The sequence below is a fragment of the Salvelinus sp. IW2-2015 genome, unplaced genomic scaffold, assembly GCF_002910315.2.
Source record: "Salvelinus sp. IW2-2015 unplaced genomic scaffold, ASM291031v2 Un_scaffold1660, whole genome shotgun sequence".
Classification (NCBI taxonomy): domain Eukaryota; kingdom Metazoa; phylum Chordata; class Actinopteri; order Salmoniformes; family Salmonidae; genus Salvelinus; species Salvelinus sp. IW2-2015.
In genome coordinates, this window is record NW_019943068.1 from 126626 (window position 1) to 139490 (window position 12865).

At 46.3% G+C, this 12865-nt stretch overlaps 1 pseudogene; it reads right to left on the reverse strand.

The window, feature by feature from the left end:
* LOC112071607 (sodium-dependent neutral amino acid transporter SLC6A17-like) overlaps nucleotides 1-12865 on the reverse strand; it is a 71625-nt pseudogene that overhangs the window by 30254 nt on the left and 28506 nt on the right.

Here is a 12865-nt window from a genome sequence, read left to right on the forward strand (position 1 = left end):
GTTTAACACAAGATAATACAAAGATAGTATGTTTAACACAAGATAATACAAAGATAGAATTGTTTAACACAAGATAATACAAAGATAGTATTGTTTAACACAAGACAATACAACGATAGAATTGTTTAACACAAGATAATACAAAGATAGTAACATTAGTAACACTTAGTAACACTTTAACATTTTAGCCTTTCTCACCATAGGCTATGTCACAGTTCAGGCAGTATAAAAATGCTCATGAAAGTTAATATACTTATACACGACGGGATGTGAATCTCCTCCTACTGTACAGTACACATAGAAAGTCCATAGGAAAATATCTGTATTTGAAAAAGTGAAACTCCAGCACACTTAATAATCTGTAATAACAACTGAATGGATCTCTTGAGCCTTCGAGAACAATTTCAACAACAGCAGTGTTTCTTTTTCATGTAACCCCTCCCCCACTGTCTTACCACAGATAGAATCATGTTACAACAGCATACAGTAGCTGTCGGGAAGACAATGCCCCCGGCCCTGTACCTTTCCAGTCATACAGTGGTGCACTTGGAAAGTATTCAGACCCCTTGACTTTTTCCACATTTTGTTACGTTTACAGCCTTATTCTAAAATTGATTAAATAAATTAAAGGTCCTCATCAATCTACACACAATACCCCATAATGACAAAGCGAAAACAGCTTTTTTTCTTTTGTGTGTGCAAATTTATAAAAAATAAAAAACAGTAATCAGAACCTTTGCTAAAAGACTCGAAAATGAGCTCAGTTACATCCCGTTTCCATTGATCATCCTTGAGATGTATCTACAACTTGATTGGAGTCTACCTGTGGTAAATTCAATTGATTGGACATGATTAGGTAAGCCACACACCTGTCTATATAAGGTCCCACAGTTGACAGTGCATGTCAGAGCAAAAACCAAGCCAAGAGGTCGAAGGATTTGTCCGTAGAGCTCCGAGACAAAACATTTCTGCAGCATTGAAGGTCCACAAGAACACAATGGTCTCAATAATTCTTAAATGGAAGAAGTTTGGAAACACCAAGACTCTTCCTAGAGCTGGCCGCCCAGCCAAACTGAGCAATCAGTGGAGAAGGACCTTGGTCAGGGAGGTGACCAAGAACATAATGGTCACTCTGAAAGCACCAGAATTCCTCTGTGGTAGATGGGAGAAACTTCCAGAAGGACAATCATTACATTTACATTTACATTTAAGTCATTTAGCAGACGCTCTTATCCAGAGCGACTTACAAATTGGTGCATTCACCTTATGACATCCAGTGGAACAGCCACTTTACAATAGTGCATCTAAATCTMTTAAGGGGGGGGGGGGMGGGGTGAGAAGGATTACTTTATCCTATCCTAGGTATTCCTTAAAGAGGTGGGGTTTCAGGTGTCTCCGGAAGGTGGTGATTGACTCCGCTGTCCTCCGCTGTCCTCATCTCTGCAGCACTCCACCAATCAGGGCTTTATGGTAGAGTGGCCAGACGGAAGCCACTCCTCAGTAAAAGGCACATGACAGCACGCTTGGAGTTTGCCAAAAGGCACCTAAAGACTCTCAGACCATGAGAAACAACATTCTCTAGTCTGATGAAACCAAGATTGAACTCTTTGGCCTGAATGCCAAGCCTCAGGTCAGGAGGAAACCTGGGACTTTCCCTACAGTGAAGCATGGTGTTGGCAGCATCATGCTGTGGGAATGTTTTTCAGCGGCAGGGACTGGGAGACTAGTCAGGATTGAGGGATCAATGAACGGAGCAAAGTACAGAGATATCCTTGATGAAAATCTGCTTCAGAGCGCTCAGGACCTCAGACTGGGGCAAAGGTTCACCTTTCAACAGGACAATGACCCTAAGCACACAGCCAAGACAAATTAGGAGTGGTTTCGGGACAAGTCTCTGAATGTTCTTGAGTGGCCCAGCCAGAGCCCGGACTTGAACCCAATCAAACATCTCTGGAGAGAGCTGAAAATAGCTGTGCAGCAACTCTCCCCATCCAACCTAACAGAGCTTGAGAGGATCTGCAGAGAAGAATGGGAGAAACTCCCCAAATACAGGTGTGCCAAGCTTGTAGCTTCATACCCAAGAAGACTCGAGGCTGTAATCACTGCCAAAGGTGCTTCAACAAAGTACTGAGTAAAGGTTCTGGATACATACTATGTAAATGTGATATTTCAGTTTTTATTTTATATATACATTTTCGAAAATGTCTTTAAACCTATTTTCGCTTTTTCATTATGGGGTATTGTGTGTAGATTGATGAAGAAATGTAATCGATTTTATAATAAGGCCGTAACGTGAAAAAGTCTGAATACTTTCCGAATGCACTGTATACAGTCCCTTCAGATAGTATACAGTGGGGAGAACAAGTATTTGATACACTGACAATTTTGCAGGTTTTCCTACTTACAAAGCATGTAGAGGTCTGTAATTTTTATCATAGGTACACTTCAACTGTGAGAGAAGGAATCTAAAACAAAAATCCAGAAAATCACATTGTATGATTTTTAAGTAATTAATTTGCATTTTATTGCATGACATAAGTATTTGATACATCAGAAAAGCAGAACTGAATATTTGGTACAGAAACCTTAGTTTGCAATTACAGAGATCATACGTTTCCTGTAGTTTCTTATGACAGGTTTGCACACCTGCACAGGTGTATTGGCCCACTCCTTCCATACTAGCCTTTGCTCCAGACCTTCGGTCTGGGCTGTCGCTGAGTCAATTACGGACTTATGGATTTCGGCTCCCTCCAAAGATTTTCTATTGGTTCAGTCTGGAGACTGGCTATGGCCACTTCCAGACTCTGAGATGCTTCTTACGGAGCCACTCCTTAGTTGCCCTGGCTGTGGTTTGGGTCGTTGTATAGCGGAAGACCCAGCCACGACCATCTTCAATCTCTACTGAGGGAAGGAGGTTGTTGGTCGATCTCGGCGATATCATGGCCCCATCCATTCCTCTCTAATACGGTGCAGTGTCGTCTGTCCCTTGCGAAAAGCATCCCAAAGAATGATGTTTCACACTCCATGCTTACGGTTGGGATGGTGTCTTGGGGTTTGTACTCATCCTTCTATTCCTCCAAACAGCGGAGTGGAGTTTAGAGCAAAGCTCTATTTTTGTCCTATCAGACCACATGACTTCCTATATCCTCCTCTGGATCATCAGATGGTCATTGGATTTCAGACGGCCTGGACATGCGCTGGCTTGGAGCAGGGGACCTGCGTGCGTGGTCGGATTTTTAATCATGACGGCGTAGTGTGTTACTAATGGTTTTTTGAGACTGGGTCCCAGCTCTCTTCAGGTCATTGACAGGTCTGCGCTGTAGTTTCTGGGCTGATCCTCACATTCCTCATGATATTGTGGCACGAGGTGAGATCTTGCATGGAGCCAGACCGAGGGTGATTGACCGTAATCTTGAACTTCTTCCATTTTCTATAATTGTGCCAACACTTGTTGCCTTCTACCAAGCTGCTTTGCCTATTGTCCTGTAGCCCATCCCAGCCTTGTACAGGTCTACAATTTATCCCTGATGTCCTTACACAGCTCTCTGGTCTTGGCCATTGTGGAGAGGTTGGAGTCTGTTTGATTGAGTGTGTGGACAGGTGTCTTTTATACGTAACGAGTTCAAACAGGTGCAGTTAATACAGGTAATGAGTGGAGAACAGGAGGGCTTCTTAAAGAAAAACTAACAGGTCTGTGAGAGCCGGAATTCTTTGGTTGGTAGGTGATAAAATACTTATGTCATGCAATAAAATGCAAATTAATTACTTAAAATCATACAATGTGATTTTCTGGATTTGTTTTAGATTCCGTCTCTCACAGTTGAAGTGTACTATGATAAAAATGACAGCTCTACATGCTTTGTAAGTAGGAAAACCTGCAAAATCGGCAGTGATCAAATACTTGTTCTCCCACTGTATATACAGTACATATATAACACGTGTTCACACACACAGACACACACACAGATCTATATAATAGCTCTCGGCCTGTTACCTTCCCAGATGAGGATGATCCCTTGATCACTGCCAGACAGACGATGAGCCAGGCGGCGAACAGGGACAGGGTCATCTCCAGTTGAGGCCTCCGCTGTCCTCGATGGTGCTGGTGATGTTCAGGGTCTGCCGGTACCAGAAGTAGGTGGTGGCAGAAGACTTTTCACACTCCGGCTCGATGACTAGAGGGAGGGACGGATGGAGGGAGGTGAGAAGGGAGACGGGGGAAGACAGGAGGGGAGAGGGAGAGAGGGAGATATGGGAGTGTGTAAAGAGGGGGGAGAAAGTAAGAAATATACAGCTGTGAAGTATACATAGCGGCCAATGGTTAATATCTGCATAGAGGTCGCTGTGGGAGCTCTAGACTAGCATGCTAACATACTGCTAACATAAGGTCAGTGTGGGACCTAAGACTAGCATGCTAACATAACGCTAACATAAGGTCAGTGTGGGACCTAAGACTAGCATGCTAACATAACGCTAACATAAGGTCAGTGTGGGAGCTCTAGACTAGCATGCTAACATAACGCTAACATAAGGTCAGTGTGGGACCTAAGACTAGCATGCTAACATAAGGTGAGTGGAGGAGCTAATGCGAGCTAATGTTGACGTAAGGTCCCTGACTCTGTCTGGATCGCTATGTGCTGCCTGCCGTCATCGCAGGGCATGCTGGGTACTCAGAGACTGGGCCATACCCCCTGACAGTATGCAGCACCACACCTACCCTCTTAGATCAGATTAAGTATAGGGCCATCCCAGCTCTGTTCTGACTGCATCCCACCTCATCCTCTCTCTGCTCAACCAGCATATTACCAGCTGTTCATTATATGTGACAGTAAAACATCGTATTATTTGATGTAATGTATTGTTGACTATACAGTACTGAGCAGGCACAGTGAACGGAAAACTACAGTAGGCCAATGTAGCAAAATGTAACGTAGTGTGGTGTATTCAGCTGTACTGCAGTGTTTGACATTTATGTACCATAATGTTATATGACGTGATGTGGTGTTATATGACGTGATGTGATGGTATATGACGTGATGTGATGGTATATGACGTGATATGACGTGATGTGATGTCATATGGCGTGATATGACGTGCTGTGACGTCATATGTCATGATGTGACGTCATATGACGTGCTGTGACGACATATGCCATGCTGTGATGACATATGACGTGATGTGATGTCATAGGACGTGCTGTGATGTCATATGACGTGATGTCATATGACGTCCTGTGATGTCATATGACGTGATGTGATGTCATATGATGTTCTGTGCTGTGGTGTTAAATGACGTGCTGTGATGTTAAATGACGTGCTGTGATGTTCGATGACGTGATGTGATGTCATATGACGTCCTGTGAGGTTATATGATGTTCTGTGACATGTCACATGACATCACAGGACAGCACATGGTACATAAAATGGTACATGTGCTGTCATATGACGTGTTGTGATGTTATATGATGTTCTGTGATGTTATATGGCGTAATGTGATGTCATATGACATCCTGTGATGTCATTTGACATGCTGTGATGTTACATAATGTGCTGTGATGTTATATGATGTTCTGTGCTGTGGTGTTAAATGATGTGCTCTGATGTTATATGACTTGCTGTGATGTCATATGATGTCCTGTGATGTCATATGACGTGCTGTGATGTCATATGACTTGCTGTGATGTCATATGATGTGCTGTGATGTCATATGATGTGCTGTGATGTCATATGACGTGCTGTGATGTCATATGACGTGCTGTGATGTCATATGACGTGCTGTGATGTCATATGACGTGCTGTGATGTCATATGATGTTGCTGTGCTGTTGGTGTTAAATGACGTGCTTGATGTTATATGACGTGTGTATGTCATATTGATTCCATTGTGATGTCATATGACGTGCTGTGATGTCATATGACTTGCTGTGATGTCATATGATTGTGCTGTGATGTCATATGATGTGCTGTGATGTCATATGACGTGCTGTGATGTCATATGACGTGCCGTGATGTCATATGACGTGCGTCGTTGATGTCATATGACGTGCTGTGATGTTATATGATGTGCTGTTATTGTGTGTTCATATGACATGCTGGGATGTTATATGACTGATGTGATGTCATATGACCGTGATGTCATATGACGTGCTGTGATGTATATGACGTGATGTGTTGTCATATGACGTCCTGTTGATGTCATATGACGTGATGTGATGTCTATTAACGTGCTGTGATGTCATAATAACGTGCTGTGATGTCATATGACGTGCGTGATTGTTATATGACGTGATGTGATGATATGATCGTGAATGTTATGTTATATGACGTGCTGTGATGTTATATGATGTGCTGTTGATGTTATATGATGTGCTGTGATGTACTACAGGATGCTGTACTGTGTTGTACTACAGGATGCTATGCTGTGTTCTCCTTTGCTGTACTGTTCTAAACTGTGCTGCTTGTGTGAACTTACTGGCTTGGCTGCCGTTGACCACCCTGATGGGGCACTCTTCCCAGGGCAGCGGGTACTGGAAGGACTGGAAGAAGTAGAAGATACTCCAGCGATAATCACGTTGTAGTACAGGCCCACGAAGCCACACACCTGGAGAGAGACAGGAGAGAGACAGGAGAGAGACAGGAGAGAGACAGGAGAGAGACAGGAGAGAGACAGGAGAGAGACAGGAGAGAGACAGGAGAGAGACAGGAGGAGGACAGAGAGAGACAGGAGACAGGAGAGAGACAAAGGAGACAGGAGAGAGACAGGAGAGACAGGAGAGAGACAGGAGAGAGACAGGAGACAGGTAGAAAATCCTTAGGTTTCCAAGAAATGTCTGTCATTGCTCAACCTACACTTTTTTGTTTTGTGGTGTATTTTTATGTGATAGGGCTGTGTTTTGGGAAAACCATAGCATTTCAGAGTTTCCATCAACCAAACGGTGTGTAGTCTAGCTGGTTACACATACATATGGCTTTCTTGGCCGACAACAGTAAGCTACACAGGACATGCTATCATATGAATCGGCTTTTCTCTGTGATTCACTCCCAGACACTCAGGCAGCCCACAGATGAAGTTTCTCTGAATAATTGAAGTCCTCTGTGTGTTCTAGGCCTCTATGTATTTATAGCTCGAGAGCAGAGCGGAGTTCCTGGTGCCACATCCAGCCTGCCTCAACCTCCTCACTCCAGGTTACTTCCAGCCTGCCTAACCCTCACTGTCCCAGGTTACTTCCAGTCTATCTCAACCCTCACTGTCCCAGGTTACATCCAGCCTGCCTCAACCTCACTGTCCCAGGTTACTTCCAGCCTCCTCAACCCTCACTGTCCTAGGTTACTTCCAGCCTGCCTCAACCCTCACTGTCCAGGTTACTTCCAGCCTGCCTCAAACCTCACTGTCCCAGGTTACTTCCAGCCTGCCACAACCCTCACTGTCCCAGTTACTTCCAGCCTGCACAACCCTCACTGTCCCAGGTTACTTCCAGCCTGCCACACCCTCACTGTCCAGGTTACTTCCAGCCTGCCTCAACCTCACTGTCCAGGTTACTTCCAGCCTGCCTCAACCCTCACTGTCCCAGGTTACTTCCAGCCTGCCTCAACCCTCACTGTCCCAGGTTACATCCAGCTATCTCAACCTCACTGTCAGGTTACATCCAGCCTGCCTCAACCCTCACTGTCCAGGTTATTCCAGCCTCCTCAACCCTCACGTCCAGGTTACTTCCAGCCTCCTCAACCCTCACTGCCCAGGTTACTTCCAGCCTGCCTCAAACCTCACTGTCCCAGGTTACTTCCAGCCTCCAACCTCACTTCCCAGTTACTCCAGCCTGCCACAAACCCTCACTGTCCCAGGTTACTTCCAGCCTGCCACAACCCTCACTGTCCAGGTTACTTCCAGCCTGCCACAACCCTCACTGTCCCAGGTTACTTCCAGCCTGCCTACAACCCTCACTGTCCCAGTTACTTTCAGCCTGCCTCAACCCTCACTGTCCCAGGTTACTTCAGCCTGCCTCAACCCTCACTGTCCAGTTACATCCAGCCTAATCTCAACCCTCACTGTCCAGGTTACATTCCAGCCTGCTCAACCCTCACTGTCCCAGGTTAATCCAGCCTCTTCAACCCTCACTGTCCAGGTTACTTCCAGCCTGCTCAACCTCACTGTCCCAGGTTACTTCAGCCTGCCTCAACTCACGTCCAGGTATCGCTGCTCAACCTCACTGTCCCAGGTTACATCTAGCCTGCCTCAACCCTCACTGTCAGGTCATCCAGCCTGCTCACCCTCACTGTCCCAGGCTACATCCCGCCAGCCTTAATCCAGCCAGCCTGCTCAAACCTCATTGTCCCAGGCTACATGGGCCTGACTGACTGTCTATTCCTCTGCAGCAGGGCCTGACTGACTGTCTACTGCCTCTGCAGTAGGCCTGGCTGACTGTCTATTCCCTCTGCAGCAGGGCCTGGCTGACTGTCTATTTCCCTCTGAAGCAGGGCCTGGCTGACTGTCTATCTGCCTTCTGCAGCAGGGCCTGGCTGACTGTCTATCTATCTCTGCAGCAGGCCTGGCTGACTGTCTATCTGCCTCTGCAGCAGGGCCTGGCTGACTGTCTATCATCTTGCCTCTGCAGCAGGCCTGGCTGACTGTCTATCTGTCTCTGCAGCAGAGCCTGGCTGACTGTCTATCTATCTCTGCAGCAGGGCCTGGCTGACTGTCTATCTGCTTCTGCAGCAGGGCCTGGCTGACTGTCTATCTATCTCTGCAGCAGGGCCTGTCTGACTGTCTATCTGCCTCTGCAGCAGAGGCCTGCTTGACTGTCTATCTGCCTCTGCAGCAGGGCCTGGTTGACTGTCTATCTGCTCTGCAGCAGGGCCTGGTGACTGTCTATCTGCCTCTGGCAGCAGGGCCTGTGACTGTCTATCTGCCTCTGCAGCAGGGCCTGGCGACGTCTATTCTGCCTCTGCAGCAGAGCCTGGCTGACTGTCTATCTGCTCTGCAGAGGGCCTGGCTGACTGTCTATCTTCTCTGCAGCAGGCCTGGCTGACTGTCTATCTGCTCTGCAGCAGGCCTGGCTGACTGTCTATCTGCTCTGCAGCAGGGCCTGGCTGACTGTCTATTCATCTCTGCAGCAGGGCCTGGCTGACTGTCTATCTGTCTCTGCAGCAGAGCCTGCTGACTGTCTATCTGTCTCTGCAGCAGGAGCCTGGCTGACTGTCTATCTGTCTCTGCAGCAGAGCCTGGCTGACTGTCTATCTGTCTCTGCAGCAGGGCCTGACTGACTGTCTATCTGTCCCTGCAGCAGAGCCTGGCTGACTGTCTATCTGTCTCTGCAGCAGGGCCTTGGATCGACTGGTCCTATTCTGCCTCTGCCAGCAGGGCCTGGCTGACTGTCTATCTGCCTCTGCAGCAGGGCCTGACTGACTGTCTATCTGTCTCTGCAGCAGGGCCTGGCTGACTGTCTATCTGTCTCTGCAGCAGACGGATTTATCGACTGCAGTGGTTACATTCTAATATCAGTAGGAGCATAATGGTGCCATTCTAAGTGGTAGGCTAGTATGAATATTGTTACAGCGCCATCCAGTCTGCCTAACCATCTCAGGGTCTGAGGGACTGACTGTAGTATACATACTGGCATTGCATATTATTTAGAATGCATGCTCAATACATTGCTTCTTTCTAAGTGGTATGCTAGTGTGGGTACATAAACATCCAGATCCATCCAGCCTGCCTGAAAACCTCACGCCTCACGTCTCAACCATCATGCCTGAAACCCTCACTGACTCATGCCTCACGCCTCACACCTCACGCCTCAACCCTCACGTCTCAACCATTACGCCTCAACCCTCACGCCTCAACCCTCACACCTCACTGCCTCAAGCCTCACGCCTCGACCCTCACACCTCAACCATCACGCCTCACACCTCACGCCTCAACCCTCACGTCTCAACCATTACGCCTCAACCCTCACACCTCACTGCCTCAAGCCTCACGCCTCGACCCTCACACCTCAACCATCACACCTCACTGCCTCAACCCCCACACCTCTCCAAAAGCTATAGTAGAATACTACTTAGAATGCATGCCAAATACAATGCTTCATTCTAAGATGCATGCCCAATACAATGCTTCATTCTAAGATGTATGCCAAATACAATGCTTCATTCTAAGATGCATGCCCAATACATTGCTTCATTGGTATGCTAGCTATTACATACTGACTGACTACAGACTGACTACAGACTGACTGTGTCACTGACTGACTGACTGACTGGCTGACTGGCTGACTACAGACTGACTGTGTCACTGACTGACTGACTGACTAAAATACTGACTGACTGGCTGTAGCAGATGTGAGCGTGGTGAGTAGCCTGAGATCTAAAGTCTGACTGACTGGCTGATTAACTTACTGACTGACTCGCTGAGTGACTGACTTACTCACTGGCTGGCTGACTGACTGACTCACTGACTGATTGACTGTGTCACTGACTGACTGAGTGACTGACTTACTCACTGACTCACTGACTGATTGACCCAAGACTCACTGACTGACTCACTGAGTGACTCACTGACTGACTGACTAGCTGGCTGTAGCAGATGTGTGGTGAGTGCCCTGAGATCTAGTCTGACTGACTGACTGATTGACTCACTGACTGACTCACTGGCTGATTGACTCACTGGCTGACTGACTGTTTGGCTGACTCGCCGACTGACTGACTGGCTGACTACAGACTGACTGGCTGACTGACTCACTGACTGACTGGCTGACTGACTGGCTGACTGACTCACTAGATGACTAACTCACTGACTGTTTGGCTGACTGGTTGACTGACTGGCTGACTACAGACTGACTGGCTGACTGACTCACTGACTGACTGGCTTGACTCACGACTACTGACTACAGGCTGTGACTGACTCACGTAGATGACTAAACTCACTGACTGTTTGGCTGACTGGTTGACTGACTGGCTGGACTACAGACTGACTGGCTGACTGACTCACTGACTGACTGGCTGACTACAGACTGACTGGCTGACTGACTCACTAGATGACTAACTCCTGAATGTTTGGCTGACTGACTTCGCTGACTGACTTGCTGGCTGGCTGACTGGCTGGCTGGCTGGCTCACTGGCTGACTGACTCACTAGATGACTAACTCGTTGGCTGACTCACTGACTGTTTGGCTGACTGACTCGCTGACTGACTGGCTGGCTGACTGACTCACTGGCTGACTGGCTGGCTGGCTGGCTGACTGTAGACATAGCAGATGTGATTGTGGTGAGTGACCTGAGATCTAAAGTCAACATAGACATCCACAGCACACATCTTCTCCTGGACAGAAGCCTGAGAGTACTGAGGATGGAGGAGTGTGACATTTGGCAGATGAAAGCGACTGGTAGTGCTGACGTCTGTATGTCAGTCCACTTTGAACTCTCTAGAGACACTAATGTGGGTAGGCCTGCTGAGGGACGCTGTGCAAAACGTTTCATCAGACCACACGTCTGTCAGGTAAACTGAGACAATGACATCAAAACTGTTGTTTCATGTCCTGGTTAATGGTGTATGTTTGGGACAGACTTGGCTGCTCATTGGAGAACAATAAACTATTCTATTCTTGTGTTGCCAGAAGGCATATTTGGCATTTTCTACTTATTAGGATCCCCATTAGCCGTACTCTTCTTGGGGTCCACATGAAACATGACATAATACATTGTACAGAACTATTAGTCAAAGACTGAAATACATACATTTAATACATACACACAATATCTAGGTCTAATACATACATAATACAGGGCAAATTATAATAAAATATATATAAAATGGCAGTGTCTCTTCACAGTCCCCTTTGTGCAGTAAAATGTTATTTTATCTGGTTTTTAATCTGGTTGTATTGCTAGCTTGAGTTACCTGGGATGGCATTCTGTATACTTCTGGCCCTTCTTTMGACACTGTGTTAACAACCCTCCAGGCGAGCTTCAATGCCATACAACTCTCCTTCCGTGGCCTCCAACTGCTCTTAAATACAAGTAAAACTAAATGCATGCTKTTCAACCGATCGCTGCCTGCACCTGCCCGCTCGTCCAGCATCACTACTCTGGACGGTTCTGACTTAGAATATGTGGACAARTACAAATACCTAGGTGTCTGGTTAGACTGTAAACTATCCTTCCAGACTCACATCAAACATCTTACTCTTGCTTATATTGTATTTACTTCGCCACATGGCCTTTTTTTTGCCTTTACCTCCCTTATCTCACCTCACTTGCTCACATTGTATATAGACTATTTTTCTACTGTATTATTGACTGTATGTTTGTTTTACTCCATGTGTAACTCTGTGTTGTTGTATGTGTCGAACTGCTTTGCTTTATCTTGGCCAGGTCGCAATTGTAAATGAGAACTGTTTCTCAACTTGCCTACCTGGTTAAATAAAGGTTAAATAAATAAATTATAAAGTTCCATGTAGTCATGGATTTTTCAGCAATAGGTTATGAACAATACATCAAAAGCTAAACAAAAGCTATTCATGTCTTTCAGCCAATCATCAGTCATTTGTGTCAGTGCCGAGCATGTTGAGTGCCCTTCCCTATAAGCATGCTGAAAGTCTGTTGTTAATTTGTTTTCTGTAAAATAACTTTTTATTTCATCAAACACAATTTTTTCCAAAAGTTTGCTAAGCACTTGTAAAAGCTGATTGGTTGACTGTTTGAACCATTAAATGATGCTTTGCTATTCTTGGGTAGTGGAATGACCTTGGACCCCCTCCATGTCTGAGAGCACACACCGTTCTAAATGTAGGCTTAAAGTGAAGATGTGGTAAACAGGAGTCACAATGTATTCCGATACCAACCTCAGCAATTACAATCCAGGTTGTCGGTACCTGT